Consider the following 15,000-nt stretch of genomic DNA (forward strand, 5'->3'; position numbering starts at 1 on the left):
CCTCTTTTCTGAATTGTACTAAACATTTTTTAATTTTTCACTGTCTCAGTTTTGGTTATTTCTATTGAAATTTGAAATGAAACAAACTATAAGCATTTTTCGTGTGGATCACATAATTCAATCATAACTGGACTTAAAATTCCCACAATGTTGGTGAAACCCTTCATGGTAGCAGGCTACTCCAGGTGGGAAACCCTATTTAGCATCTTATATGCACCCATGGTGAGTTTTGTGTCTCCACATAATCTGATGGTGAGCCTGAGTTGTGTAATCCAGTTGACCTAATGGATAAGGCACTGGCCTCCTAAGCCAGGGATTGTGGGTTCGAGTCCCATCTGGGGTGGTTGTGGCTGGCAGAGTGGCGCAGCGGAAGCGTGCTGGGCCCATAACCCAGAGGTCGATGGATCGAAACCATCCTCTGCTAAGACCTGTGCTTTTGAATCCCCTCATACAAACAAGGTCAATGATCCTGTAGTGTTCATTTACAGCAAAGGGTCTCCTGAGAACAGGGAGATTCACAACTAGACACTTCCTAGCTCTCTTCTCTGAACTGTACTAAACATTTTTTAATTTTTCACTGGGTTAGTTTTTGTTATTTCTATTGAAATTTGAAATAAAACAAACTATAAGCATTTTTCGTGTGGATCACATAATTCAATCATAACTGGACTTAAAATTCCCACAATGTTGGTGAAACCCTTCATGGTAGCAGGCTACTCCAGGTGGGAAACCCTATTTAGCATCTTATATGCACCCATGGTGAGTTTTGTTTCTCCACATAATCTGATGGTGAGCCTGAGTTGTGTAATCCAGTTGATCGCGTTTGAGTTGCTGCAGCAGCGGCTGAGCCCCAGTGGCCTAATGGATAAGGCACTGGCCTCCTAAGCCAGGGATTGTGGGTTCGAGTCCCCTCTGGGGTGGTTGTGGCTAGCAGAGTGGCGCAGCGGAAGCGTGCCGGGCCCATAACCCAGAGGTCGATGGATCGAAACCATCCTCTGCTAAGACCTGTGCTTTTGAATCCCCTCATACAAACAAGGTCAATGATCCTGTAGTGTTCATTTACAGCAAAGGGTCTCCTGAGAACAGGGAGATTCACAACTAGACACTTCCTAGCTCCTCTTCTCTGAACTGTACTAAACATTTTTTAATTTTTCAGTGTCTCAGTTTTGGTTATTTCTATTGAAATTTGAAATGAAACAAACTATAAGCATTTTTCGTGTGGATCACATAATTCAATCATAACTGGACTTAAAATTCCCACAATGTTGGTGAAACCCTTCATGGTAGCAGGCTACTCCAGGTGGGAAACCCTATTTAGCATCTTATATGCACCCATGGTGAGTTTTGTTTCTCCACATAATCTGATGGTGAGCCTAAGTTGTGTAATCCAGTTGAGCGCGTTTGAGTTGCTGCAGCAGCGGCTGAGCCCCAGTGGCCTAATGGATAAGGCACTGGCTTCCTAAGCCAGGGATTGTGGGTTCGAGTCCCATCTGGGGTGGTTGTGGCTAGCAGAGTGGCGCAGCGGAAGCGTGCTGGGCCCATAACCCAGAGGTCGATGGATCGAAACCATCCTCTGCTAAGACCTGTGCTTTTGAATCCCCTCATACAAACAAGGTCAATGATCCTGTAGTGTTCATTTACAGCAAAGGGTCTCCTGAGAACAGGGAGATTCACAACTAGACACTTCCTAGCTCCTCTTCTCTGAATTGTACTAAACATTTTTTAATTTTTCACTGTCTCAGTTTTGGTTATTTCTATTGAAATTTGAAATGAAACAAACTATAAGCATTTTTCGTGTGGATCACATAATTCAATCATAACTGGACTTAAAATTCCCACAATGTTGGTGAAACCCTTCATGGTAGCAGGCTACTCCAGGTGGGAAACCCTATTTAGCATCTTATATGCACCCATGGTGAGTTTTGTGTCTCCACATAATCTGATGGTGAGCCTGAGTTGTGTAATCCAGTTGGCCTAATGGATAAGGCACTGGCCTCCTAAGCCAGGGATTGTGGGTTCGAGTCCCATCTGGGGTGGTTGTGGCTAGCAGAGTGGCGCAGCGGAAGCGTGCTGGGCCCATAACCCAGAGGTCGATGGATCGAAACCATCCTCTGCTAAGACCTGTGCTTTTGAATCCCCTCATACAAACAAGGTCAATGATCCTGTAGTGTTCATTTACAGCAAAGGGTCTCCTGAGAACAGGGAGATTCACAACTAGACACTTCCTAGCTCCTCTTCTCTGAATTGTACTAAACATTTTTTAATTTTTCACTGTCTCAGTTTTGGTTATTTCTATTGAAATTTGAAATGAAACAAACTATAAGCATTTTTCGTGTGGATCACATAATTCAATCATAACTGGACTTAAAATTCCCACAATGTTGGTGAAACCCTTCATGGTAGCAGGCTACTCCAGGTGGGAAACCCTATTTAGCATCTTATATGCACCCATGGTGAGTTTTGTGTCTCCACATAATCTGATGGTGAGCCTGAGTTGTGTAATCCAGTTGAGCGCGTTTGAGTTGCTGCAGCAGCGGCTGAGCCCCAGTGGCCTAATGGATAAGGCACTGGCCTCCTAAGCCAGGGATTGTGGGTTCGAGTCCCATCTGGGGTGGTTGTGGCTAGCAGAGTGGCGCAGCGGAAGCGTGCTGGGCCCATAACCCAGAGGTCGATGGATCGAAACCATCCTCTGCTAAGACCTGTGCTTTTGAATCCCCTCATACAAACAAGGTCAATGATCCTGTAGTGTTCATTTACAGCAAAGGGTCTCCTGAGAACAGGGAGATTCACAACTAGACACTTCCTAGCTCCTCTTCTCTGAATTGTACTAAACATTTTTTAATTTTTCACTGTCTCAGTTTTGGTTATTTCTATTGAAATTTGAAATGAAACAAACTATAAGCATTTTTCGTGTGGATCACATAATTCAATCATAACTGGACTTAAAATTCCCACAATGTTGGTGAAACCCTTCATGGTAGCAGGCTACTCCAGGTGGGAAACCCTATTTAGCATCTTATATGCACCCATGGTGAGTTTTGTTTCTCCACATAATCTGATGGTGAGCGTTGAGTTGTGTAATCCAGTTGATCGCGTTTGAGTTGCTGCAGCAGCGGCTGAGCCCCAGTGGCCTAATGGATAAGGCACTGGCCTCCTAAGCCAGGCATTGTGGGTTCGAGTCCTATCTGGGGTGGTTGTGGCTAGCAGAGTGGCGCAGCGGAAGCGTGCTGGGCCCATAACCCAGAGGTCGATGGATCGAAACCATCCTCTGCTAAGACCTGTGCTTTTGAATCCCCTCATACAAACAAGGTCAATGATCCTGTAGTGTTCATTTACAGCAAAGGGTCTCCTGAGAACAGGGAGATTCACAACTAGACACTTCCTAGCTCCTCTTCTCTGAACTGTACTAAACATTTTTTAATTTTTCAGTGTCTCAGTTTTGGTTATTTCTATTGAAATTTGAAATGAAACAAACTATAAGCATTTTTCGTGTGGATCACATAATTCAATCATAACTGGACTTAAAATTCCCACAATGTTGGTGAAACCCTTCATGGTAGCAGGCTACTCCAGGTGGGAAACCCTATTTAGCATCTTATATGCACCCATGGTGAGTTTTGTGTCTCCACATAATCTGATGGTGAGCCTGAGTTGTGTAATCCAGTTGGCCTAATGGATAAGGCACTGGCCTCCTAAGCCAGGGATTGTGGGTTCGAGTCCCATCTGGGGTGGTTGTGGCTGGCAGAGTGGCGCAGCGGAAGCGTGCTGGGCCCATAACCCAGAGGTCGATGGATCGAAACGATCCTCTGCTAAGACCTGTGCTTTTGAATCCCCTCATACAAACAAGGTCAATGATCCTGTAGTGTTCATTTACAGCAAAGGGTCTCCTGAGAACAGGGAGATTCACAACTAGACACTTCCTAGCTCTCTTCTCTGAACTGTACTAAACATTTTTTAATTTTTCACTGGGTTAGTTTTTGTTATTTCTATTGAAATTTGAAATAAAACAAACTATAAGCATTTTTCGTGTGGATCACATAATTCAATCATAACTGGACTTAAAATTCCCACAATGTTGGTGAAACCCTTCATGGTAGCAGGCTACTCCAGGTGGGAAACCCTATTTAGCATCTTATATGCACCCATGGTGAGTTTTGTTTCTCCACATAATCTGATGGTGAGCCTGAGTTGTGTAATCCAGTTGGCCTAATGGATAAGGCACTGGCCTCCTAAGCCAGGGATTGTGGGTTCGAGTCCCATCTGGGGTGGTTGTGGCTAGCAGAGTGGCGCAGCGGAAGCGTGCTGGGCCCATAACCCAGAGGTCGATGGATCGAAACCATCCTCTGCTAAGACCTGTGCTTTTGAATCCCCTCATACAAACAAGGTCAATGATCCTGTAGTGTTCATTTACAGCAAAGGGTCTCCTGAGAACAGGGAGATTCACAACTAGACACTTCCTAGCTCCTCTTCTCTGAACTGTACTAAACATTTTTTAATTTTTCAGTGTCTCAGTTTTGGTTATTTCTATTGAAATTTGAAATGAAACAAACTATAAGCATTTTTCGTGTGGATCACATAATTCAATCATAACTGGACTTAAAATTCCCACAATGTTGGTGAAACCCTTCATGGTAGCAGGCTACTCCAGGTGGGAAACCCTATTTAGCATCTTATATGCACCCATGGTGAGTTTTGTGTCTCCACATAATCTGATGGTGAGCCTGAGTTGTGTAATCCAGTTGATCGCGTTTGAGTTGCTGCAGCAGCGGCTGAGCCCCAGTGGCCTAATGGGTAAGGCACTGGCCTCCTAAGCCAGGGATTGTGGGTTCGAGTCCCATCTGGGGTGGTTGTGGCTAGCAGAGTGGCGCAGCGGAAGCGTGCTGGGCCCATAACCCAGAGGTCGATGGATCGAAACCATCCTCTGCTAAGACCTGTGCTTTTGAATCCCCTCATACAAACAAGGTCAATGATCCTGTAGTGTTCATTTACAGCAAAGGGTCTCCTGAGAACAGGGAGATTCACAACTAGACACTTCCTAGCTCCTCTTCTCTGAATTGTACTAAACATTTTTTAATTTTTCACTGTCTCAGTTTTGGTTATTTCTATTGAAATTTGAAATGAAACAAACTATAAGCATTTTTCGTGTGGATCACATAATTCAATCATAACTGGACTTAAAATTCCCACAATGCTGGTGAAACCCTTCATGGTAGCAGGCTACTCCAGGTGGGAAACCCTATTTAGCATCTTATATGCACCCATGGTGAGTTTTGTGTCTCCACATAATCTGATGGTGAGCCTGAGTTGTGTAATCCAGTTGGCCTAATGGATAAGGCACTGGCCTCCTAAGCCAGGGATTGTGGGTTCGAGTCCCATCTGGGGTGGTTGTGGCTAGCAGAGTGGCGCAGCGGAAGCGTGCTGGGCCCATAACCCAGAGGTCGATGGATCGAAACCATCCTCTGCTAAGACCTGTGCTTTTGAATCCCCTCATACAAACAAGGTCAATGATCCTGTAGTGTTCATTTACAGCAAAGGGTCTCCTGAGAACAGGGAGATTCACAACTAGACACTTCCTAGCTCCTCTTCTCTGAACTGTACTAAACATTTTTTAATTTTTCACTGGGTTAGTTTTGTTATTTCTATTGAAATTTGAAATGAAACAAACTATAAGCATTTTTCGTGTGGATCACATAATTCAATCATAACTGGACTTAAAATTCCCACAATGTTGGTGAAACCCTTCATGGTAGCAGGCTACTCCAGGTGGGAAACCCTATTTAGCATCTTATATGCACCCATGGTGAGTTTTGTGTCTCCACATAATCTGATGGTGAGCCTGAGTTGTGTAATCCAGTTGATCGCGTTTGAGTTGCTGCAGCAGCTGCTGAGCCCCAGTGGCCTAATGGATAAGGCACTGGCCTCCTAAGCCAGGGATTGTGGGTTCAAGTCCCATCTGGGGTGGTTGTGGCTAGCAGAGTGGCGCAGCGGAAGCGTGCTGGGCCCATAACCCAGAGGTCGATGGATTGAAACCATCCTCTGCTAAGACCTGTGCTTTTGAATCCCCTCATACAAACAAGGTCAATGATCCTGTAGTGTTCATTTACAGCAAAGGGTCTCCTGAAAACAGGGAGATTCACAACTAGACACTTCCTAGCTCCTCTTCTCTGAATTGTACTAAACATTTTTTAATTTTTCACTGTCTCAGTTTTGGTTATTTCTATTGAAATTTGAAATGAAACAAACTATAAGCATTTTTCGTGTGGATCACATAATTCAATCATAACTGGACTTAAAATTCCCACAATGCTGGTGAAACCCTTCATGGTAGCAGGCTACTCCAGGTGGGAAACCCTATTTAGCATCTTATATGCACCCATGGTGAGTTTTGTGTCTCCACATAATCTGATGGTGAGCCTGAGTTGTGTAATCCAGTTGGCCTAATGGATAAGGCACTGGCCTCCTAAGCCAGGGATTGTGGGTTCGAGTCCCATCTGGGGTGGTTGTGGCTAGCAGAGTGGCGCAGCGGAAGCGTGCTGGGCCCATAACCCAGAGGTCGATGGATCGAAACCATCCTCTGCTAAGACCTGTGCTTTTGAATCCCCTCATACAAACAAGGTCAATGATCCTGTAGTGTTCATTTACAGCAAAGGGTCTCCTGAGAACAGGGAGATTCACAACTAGACACTTCCTAGCTCCTCTTCTCTGAATTGTACTAAACATTTTTTAATTTTTCACTGTCTCAGTTTTGGTTATTTCTATTGAAATTTGAAATGAAACAAACTATAAGCATTTTTCGTGTGGATCACATAATTCAATCATAACTGGACTTAAAATTCCCACAATGTTGGTGAAACCCTTCATGGTAGCAGGCTACTCCAGGTGGGAAACCCTATTTAGCATCTTATATGCACCCATGGTGAGTTTTGTTTCTCCACATAATCTGATGGTGAGCGTTGAGTTGTGTAATCCAGTTGATCGCGTTTGAGTTGCTGCAGCAGCGGCTGAGCCCCAGTGGCCTAATGGATAAGGCACTGGCCTCCTAAGCCAGGCATTGTGGGTTCGAGTCCTATCTGGGGTGGTTGTGGCTAGCAGAGTGGCGCAGCGGAAGCGTGCTGGGCCCATAACCCAGAGGTCGATGGATCGAAACCATCCTCTGCTAAGACCTGTGCTTTTGAATCCCCTCATACAAACAAGGTCAATGATCCTGTAGTGTTCATTTACAGCAAAGGGTCTCCTGAGAACAGGGAGATTCACAACTAGACACTTCCTAGCTCCTCTTCTCTGAACTGTACTAAACATTTTTTAATTTTTCAGTGTCTCAGTTTTGGTTATTTCTATTGAAATTTGAAATGAAACAAACTATAAGCATTTTTCGTGTGGATCACATAATTCAATCATAACTGGACTTAAAATTCCCACAATGTTGGTGAAACCCTTCATGGTAGCAGGCTACTCCAGGTGGGAAACCCTATTTAGCATCTTATATGCACCCATGGTGAGTTTTGTGTCTCCACATAATCTGATGGTGAGCCTGAGTTGTGTAATCCAGTTGGCCTAATGGATAAGGCACTGGCCTCCTAAGCCAGGGATTGTGGGTTCGAGTCCCATCTGGGGTGGTTGTGGCTGGCAGAGTGGCGCAGCGGAAGCGTGCTGGGCCCATAACCCAGAGGTCGATGGATCGAAACGATCCTCTGCTAAGACCTGTGCTTTTGAATCCCCTCATACAAACAAGGTCAATGATCCTGTAGTGTTCATTTACAGCAAAGGGTCTCCTGAGAACAGGGAGATTCACAACTAGACACTTCCTAGCTCTCTTCTCTGAACTGTACTAAACATTTTTTAATTTTTCACTGGGTTAGTTTTTGTTATTTCTATTGAAATTTGAAATAAAACAAACTATAAGCATTTTTCGTGTGGATCACATAATTCAATCATAACTGGACTTAAAATTCCCACAATGTTGGTGAAACCCTTCATGGTAGCAGGCTACTCCAGGTGGGAAACCCTATTTAGCATCTTATATGCACCCATGGTGAGTTTTGTTTCTCCACATAATCTGATGGTGAGCCTGAGTTGTGTAATCCAGTTGGCCTAATGGATAAGGCACTGGCCTCCTAAGCCAGGGATTGTGGGTTCGAGTCCCATCTGGGGTGGTTGTGGCTAGCAGAGTGGCGCAGCGGAAGCGTGCTGGGCCCATAACCCAGAGGTCGATGGATCGAAACCATCCTCTGCTAAGACCTGTGCTTTTGAATCCCCTCATACAAACAAGGTCAATGATCCTGTAGTGTTCATTTACAGCAAAGGGTCTCCTGAGAACAGGGAGATTCACAACTAGACACTTCCTAGCTCCTCTTCTCTGAACTGTACTAAACATTTTTTAATTTTTCAGTGTCTCAGTTTTGGTTATTTCTATTGAAATTTGAAATGAAACAAACTATAAGCATTTTTCGTGTGGATCACATAATTCAATCATAACTGGACTTAAAATTCCCACAATGTTGGTGAAACCCTTCATGGTAGCAGGCTACTCCAGGTGGGAAACCCTATTTAGCATCTTATATGCACCCATGGTGAGTTTTGTGTCTCCACATAATCTGATGGTGAGCCTGAGTTGTGTAATCCAGTTGATCGCGTTTGAGTTGCTGCAGCAGCGGCTGAGCCCCAGTGGCCTAATGGGTAAGGCACTGGCCTCCTAAGCCAGGGATTGTGGGTTCGAGTCCCATCTGGGGTGGTTGTGGCTAGCAGAGTGGCGCAGCGGAAGCGTGCTGGGCCCATAACCCAGAGGTCGATGGATCGAAACCATCCTCTGCTAAGACCTGTGCTTTTGAATCCCCTCATACAAACAAGGTCAATGATCCTGTAGTGTTCATTTACAGCAAAGGGTCTCCTGAGAACAGGGAGATTCACAACTAGACACTTCCTAGCTCCTCTTCTCTGAATTGTACTAAACATTTTTTAATTTTTCACTGTCTCAGTTTTGGTTATTTCTATTGAAATTTGAAATGAAACAAACTATAAGCATTTTTCGTGTGGATCACATAATTCAATCATAACTGGACTTAAAATTCCCACAATGTTGGTGAAACCCTTCATGGTAGCAGGCTACTCCAGGTGGGAAACCCTATTTAGCATCTTATATGCACCCATGGTGAGTTTTGTGTCTCCACATAATCTGATGGTGAGCCTGAGTTGTGTAATCCAGTTGGCCTAATGGATAAGGCACTGGCCTCCTAAGCCAGGCATTGTGGGTTCGAGTCCCATCTGGGGTGGTTGTGGCTAGCAGAGTGGCGCAGCGGAAGCGTGCTGGGCCCATAACCCAGAGGTCGATGGATCGAAACCATCCTCTGCTAAGACCTGTGCTTTTGAATCCCATCATACAAACAAGGTCAATGATCCTGTAGTGTTCATTTACAGCAAAGGGTCTCCTGAGAACAGGGAGATTCACAACTAGACACTTCCTAGCTGCTCTTCTCTCAATTGTACTAAACATTTTTTAATTTTTCACTGTCTCAGTTTTGGTTATTTCTACTGAAATTTAAAATGAAACAAACTATAAGCATTTTTCGTGTGGATCACATAATTCAATCATAACTGGACTTAAAATTCCCACAATGTTGGTGAAACCCTTCATGGTAGCAGGCTACTCCAGGTGGGAAACCCTATTTAGCATCTTATATGCACCCATGGTGAGTTTTGTGTCTCCACATAATCTGATGGTGAGCCTGAGTTGTGTAATCCAGTTGATCGCGTTTGAGTTGCTGCAGCAGCGGCTGAGCCCCAGTGGCCTAATGGATAAGGCACTGGCCTCCTAAGCCAGGGATTGTGGGTTCGAGTCCCATCTGGGGTGGTTGTAGCTAGCAGAGTGGCGCAGCGGAAGCGTGCTGGGCCCATAACCCAGAGGTCGATGGATCGAAACCATCCTCTGCTAAGACCTGTGCTTTTGAATCCCCTCATACAAACAAGGTCAATGATCCTGTAGTGTTCATTTACAGCAAAGGGTCTCCTGAGAACAGGGAGATTCACAACTAGACACTTCCTAGCTCCTCTTCTCTGAATTGTACTAAACATTTTTTAATTTTTCACTGTCTCAGTTTTGGTTATTTCTATTGAAATTTGAAATGAAACAAACTATAAGCATTTTTCGTGTGGATCACATAATTCAATCATAACTGGACTTAAAATTCCCACAATGTTGGTGAAACCCTTCATGGTAGCAGGCTACTCCAGGTGGGAAACCCTACAGTGGTTAATCAATCGGAATGTAGGTCCTACCGTCGCGGCGCTCGGCGGTACCGTTTGGCTTTGTGCGTTTGCTGGCTTTTACCATTGAGTGGCGCTATATAACTACAGGCTGACGCCTCATGCCTTAGTTCATTCTCTGCTGGATTAATGAGACACAGAGTTTTAGAACTGCACGTAGTAGCGGATAAAATCAAGTAAAACATTGTAGTTAAACAAATTTATAATCACAGAACTAAAATGACGATACAAATGTAGAATTTAAATTAAATTAAATCTTATTAGGATCAAATTTAAACAAAATAAATGTTAACACAGTGAGCCTTTAAATTTTATCACGTGTAATTAGAAAAGACGCGTGTAGGGTTTTGTGTCGTCTTATATCTTGTGTTCTTTAAATTTATAGTAGATTTATTAACTAAAATAAATGACCATAAAAATTATAACATTGTCAGGACGTTCTACTGCGTCAGCTGATGTTGGTCATTCAGCCCCGCTTGTGTTTGTGCGTTATTATAAGAATGAAATGCAGTAGACTGTTATGACCTGTAAACGGGTTCGACCCATGTTGCACGGGTGGCACCATAAAGCACGGACACGAGGCGAGGTCTTACAGGAAAAGGGTAATTTATTTAGGTAAAATGGGGAAGGAAAGTGTTGAAGGAGGGAGAATGGAAAGAAAGGGATAAAGGTTGTGCATGTGCAGTTCCGGGGGCTGTGCCACACTGGCATGCAGGCACACAGCTGACGATAAGTGTTGGTGCGCGGAGTGGCAGAACTGAGCACGCGGAGGCAGCGCTCCTGCACGCTCCCTCGTGACGGCGCTTCTCCCGCTGTCGATGGCCGGCGCGAGTTCTCGCTGACGCAAAAACCTAACCACACTTTTCCTCTTCGGCAGCGGGGCTGCGAGGGCGGGCACGGTGCGGGAGTGAAGGTGCCGCGGGAGCTCGCGCAGCTCTTTCTCGCGCTGTCCTCAGCGCGGAGATCAAAGGGCGGAATTCTAGTGTCCTTGTTTAAAGCCCCTCGGGCGCGTCACATCTCCCCACTGACATGCTTTTTTTTATATTCTCCATTACATCACGTACTTCCCAGACCTCAGACAAACCTCCGCGCCTTGCTTTTATAATGCGGAGCAAGCCCGAGATCATATTAACGTTAATTATCGCCAGCCGGCACAAATAGGCGGCTCCCGTCCCTTTGCTGCCTATTCAGGGAGCCTACGGAGTGAGGGAGTAGTTATAGTAGATTTGGGCGTACACCCATCGCACGCGCACGCCGTGGCAGATCATCATAATTGTCCTAAACTTGTATTTCATAAGGTTTTCCGAGCGGTGGTACAGCGCAACGGGGGTCATTATTTACTATTAAACATTAAATGAATTTACAAAACTTAATGCGTGCGATTAAGCGCTGATTCCACGTAGGAAAGTAAAGAAGAGGATCCTGATGCTCAACATTCCGGAGACCAAACCCCATTTAAATTAAATTAACAAATATTGCATGTAAATAACAATAGCCCACGTTTAAAAAAGCATTTTTATTTAGATTATAAAAAAATAATCCTGCATCTGTTTTAGGTGTTCCAGCTGCCACTGTTCTAAAATTCAAATTAAATCAAATCTTATTAGGATAAAATTTAAGCACAAAAAATGTTAACAAAGTGAGCCTTTAGATTTTATCACTTGTAATTAGAAAAAAAGCGTGTATGGATTTGTGTCATCTTATTTCTTGTGTTCTTTAAATTTATAGTAGATTTATTAACTGAAATAAATGACCATAACATTAAAACAGTGTTAGGACGTTCTACTGCGTCAGCAGATGTCGGTCTTTCAGCCCCGCTTGTGTTTTTGCGTTATTATAAGAATGAAATGCTGTAGACTGTTATGATTTGTAACGGGTTCGACCCATGTTACTCAAACAACTCAGTTCAGGTGTAAGTAAATGTCTGTGCTGTTTGAGGGAGGGACGTGCTAATGATTTGGTCGGCTCTGTGTGTGTGTGTGTGTGTGTGTGAGAGAGAGGGGTGTCGCGGTCGTTTTCAGTGAAACAAAGGCTCAGCTGAAAAATGTTAGGCACATCAGTCACTTAACCACCAATAAAAGGTATTTGAGTGTTATGATAGTTGTAATATAACAGATGCGCACTGAATACTAAACCTAAACCAGGCACGGAGATTAATGAACCAAGATAGCCCCCATACCCGTTAAAAAAATAAAATAAATAAAAATACCAAAGAATATTATTGTCTATAGACTGATTAAAAACAATGCAATTTATGCTATCATAAGGAAAATAAGTTCTTCCATTCCAATGATTAAAAAAGGTAACAATGTCAACTTTAGAATCTAGAATCCAGGAGATTAAAATTACACAAATTGAAATCAATGAAAGTCTAAGAGCCTCAGATTCAAGAGGTTTTTAAAGTGGGGAGAAGTGCATTTCAGTTCCTCTGAATGTATAGGTGAGAACAGCCGATTCACACCTGGGGAGGGTGAATAATTTGCATTTGAATGTTGTCTGGCATTGTAAAGCACTATAGTGACACTAAAAGAACAACCCAGGATTAATAGGAATTCTTATACTGCATAAACATTATTTAGCACAAAAAAATTCCTCGCGCTCGGGAAAACTATGCGTGCGGTTGAGCGCTTTTTAGACTATAGGAAATTAAATCGGAGGGGTTTTATTTAGACTATTAAAAAAATAACCTGCGTCTATTTTTAGGCGTGCCAGCTGCCACTTTTTAGTTAGAAGTTTTCAATATAAAGCTTATAATGCCCACATGACATGACGGAATAAGGCACGGCTGGTGATGATTGGGAGGAGTGGATTTTACTACGCGGTGTGAGTGCAATGGCCATCCGTCTGCTCGCGCTGACTCTGCTCTCCGCGGATGGTACCGCCCCCCTCCCACCTCTCGCTCCTTTGAAGTCCATGGGGCGCGTTCCATTTGCCCTGCTTGCATGCCGCACTTCCGCGTTGTTGCACGCGCGCTGCATACACAGCGCGTATTAAAATCCACTGTAGCCCAACAAACCCCGAGTATTTTATAGCGCGGGGTGCAAGCCCGGGCAACGATAGCAACGATAGCTCACCAGTCATGTGTAATTCTGCGGTCCCGCTGCTTCGCATGTCTGAAGGGGAGGCCGCCTAACTAGTGCGCGAGGAGCGATATTGATTTGGGCGCACGCCGTGACAGGCTGAAAAAACTGTGTCAGATTAATGTGCAAAAACTATATAATAAAACTATATAAGACTACATGCCTTTATAAGACTCAACTTTTATTTAAGCGCACTCACAATAACGAAAAAACGTTGTGATTTTGTAAGTGTTGTGATTTTGTAAGTGTTGTAAGCTGCGCTGTTCTGTATTGTTTTTGGTGAACTTGAGCGCGTCAGAAAATGAACTCAAACGTTTTTTTAAATGGTCAGAGTCAGTCTGCTTGCTGTTTTCCCGACGCGTTCATAATCATTAGTCTACTTCTGCCGGTGCGCTCTGGAAAACTCCCTGCATGCGGCTGAGCGCTGATTAAAACTATGGAGTAAATTAAAGAGGAGAATCACGATGCCGAGTCGAAGTCCTGAGCCCAAACCTCATTTAAATTAAATTAACAAATATTATAAGTAAAAAACAATAGCCCATGTTTAGAAACCGTTTATAAGTTCTTTCCGACATGAGTTGGCCCAGTGTTATGCGCAGAGCGCCGGGAGATTTCCTGAAGCTCAGAAATCACTGGGCATGTTTTCTAAATAGCCGCTATCTTTAATAACTGATGGAGGTTTTGAGCTGTATACACACGCATTCCTGCCTAAACAACTCTTAAAACTATACCTGTAACACAATAAACAGTAATATTTCAAACATTCTGCAGGCTGATATTTGGAGAAAGGAAAGAATAATGAATAAACCAGTTGTTGGGTCAAAATAACCCAACCAGGTGTTCATTTGTAAACTACATCTCATATGAGCCAACATGAGCAACCCAACTATGTGTTTAAAGTACCTGAAATAATGCAGAACTTAAATAACAATAAACCGATACAGAGATACGCTGTATAACGGTCACTGTTGTATTTACGGCAACGAGCGAAAATGTCACTTTGCGCCACCTGGCGGCCATTTTACGAATGACTTTGAAATGCAACTGATTTATTTTGGCCGCTGACGTTTTTACGCGGCGGTGAGCGCGACGGTAATAACCATTCCAATTGATCAACTACTGTATTTAGCATCTTATATGCACCCATGGTGAGTTTTGTGTCTCCACATAATCTGATGGTGAGCCTGAGTTGTGTAATCCAGTTGGCCTAATGGATAAGGCACTGGCCTCCTAAGCCAGGGATTGTGGGTTCGAGTCCCATCTGGGGTGGTTGTGGCTAGCAGAGTGGCGCAGCGGAAGCGTGCTGGGCCCATAACCCAGAGGTCGATGGATCGAAACCATCCTCTGCTAAGACCTGTGCTTTTGAATCCCATCATACAAACAAGGTCAATGATCCTGTAGTGTTCATTTACAGCAAAGGGTCTCCTGAGAACAGGGAGATTCACAACTAGACACTTCCTAGCTCCTCTTCTCTGAATTGTACTAAACATTTTTTAATTTTTCACTGTCTCAGTTTTGGTTATTTCTATTGAAATTTGAAATGAAACAAACTATAAGCATTTTTCGTGTGGATCACATAATTCAATCATAACTGGACTTAAAATTCCCACAATGTTGGTGAAACCCTTCATGGTAGCAGGCTACTCCAGGTGGGAAACCC

General features: G+C 43.8%; 9 non-coding genes across 9 annotated transcripts; all 9 read left to right on the forward strand.

Annotated features, from left to right (window-relative positions):
- Positions 1-847: 847 nt before the first annotated feature.
- On the forward strand, positions 848-920 carry trnar-ccu (transfer RNA arginine (anticodon CCU)). The gene has a single exon. It is a non-coding gene; the product is annotated as a tRNA-Arg (tRNA).
- A 505-nt stretch (positions 921-1,425) lies between these two features.
- trnar-ccu (transfer RNA arginine (anticodon CCU)) lies at positions 1,426-1,498 on the forward strand. Its single transcript has one exon. It is a non-coding gene; the product is annotated as a tRNA-Arg (tRNA).
- Positions 1,499-2,541: 1,043 nt separating this feature from the next.
- Positions 2,542-2,614, forward strand: trnar-ccu (transfer RNA arginine (anticodon CCU)). The gene has a single exon. It is a non-coding gene; the product is annotated as a tRNA-Arg (tRNA).
- Positions 2,615-3,120: 506 nt separating this feature from the next.
- trnar-ccu (transfer RNA arginine (anticodon CCU)) lies at positions 3,121-3,193 on the forward strand. Its single transcript has one exon. It is a non-coding gene; the product is annotated as a tRNA-Arg (tRNA).
- Positions 3,194-4,773: 1,580 nt separating this feature from the next.
- Positions 4,774-4,846, forward strand: trnar-ccu (transfer RNA arginine (anticodon CCU)). Its single transcript has one exon. It is a non-coding gene; the product is annotated as a tRNA-Arg (tRNA).
- A 1,042-nt stretch (positions 4,847-5,888) lies between these two features.
- On the forward strand, positions 5,889-5,961 carry trnar-ccu (transfer RNA arginine (anticodon CCU)). Its single transcript has one exon. It is a non-coding gene; the product is annotated as a tRNA-Arg (tRNA).
- Positions 5,962-7,005: 1,044 nt separating this feature from the next.
- trnar-ccu (transfer RNA arginine (anticodon CCU)) lies at positions 7,006-7,078 on the forward strand. Its single transcript has one exon. It is a non-coding gene; the product is annotated as a tRNA-Arg (tRNA).
- Positions 7,079-8,658: 1,580 nt separating this feature from the next.
- trnar-ccu (transfer RNA arginine (anticodon CCU)) lies at positions 8,659-8,731 on the forward strand. The gene has a single exon. It is a non-coding gene; the product is annotated as a tRNA-Arg (tRNA).
- Positions 8,732-9,774: 1,043 nt separating this feature from the next.
- trnar-ccu (transfer RNA arginine (anticodon CCU)) lies at positions 9,775-9,847 on the forward strand. Its single transcript has one exon. It is a non-coding gene; the product is annotated as a tRNA-Arg (tRNA).
- Positions 9,848-15,000: the final 5,153 nt, after the last annotated feature.

This window comes from Clarias gariepinus, chromosome 17 (assembly GCF_024256425.1).
Source record: "Clarias gariepinus isolate MV-2021 ecotype Netherlands chromosome 17, CGAR_prim_01v2, whole genome shotgun sequence".
Classification (NCBI taxonomy): Eukaryota; Metazoa; Chordata; class Actinopteri; order Siluriformes; family Clariidae; genus Clarias; species Clarias gariepinus.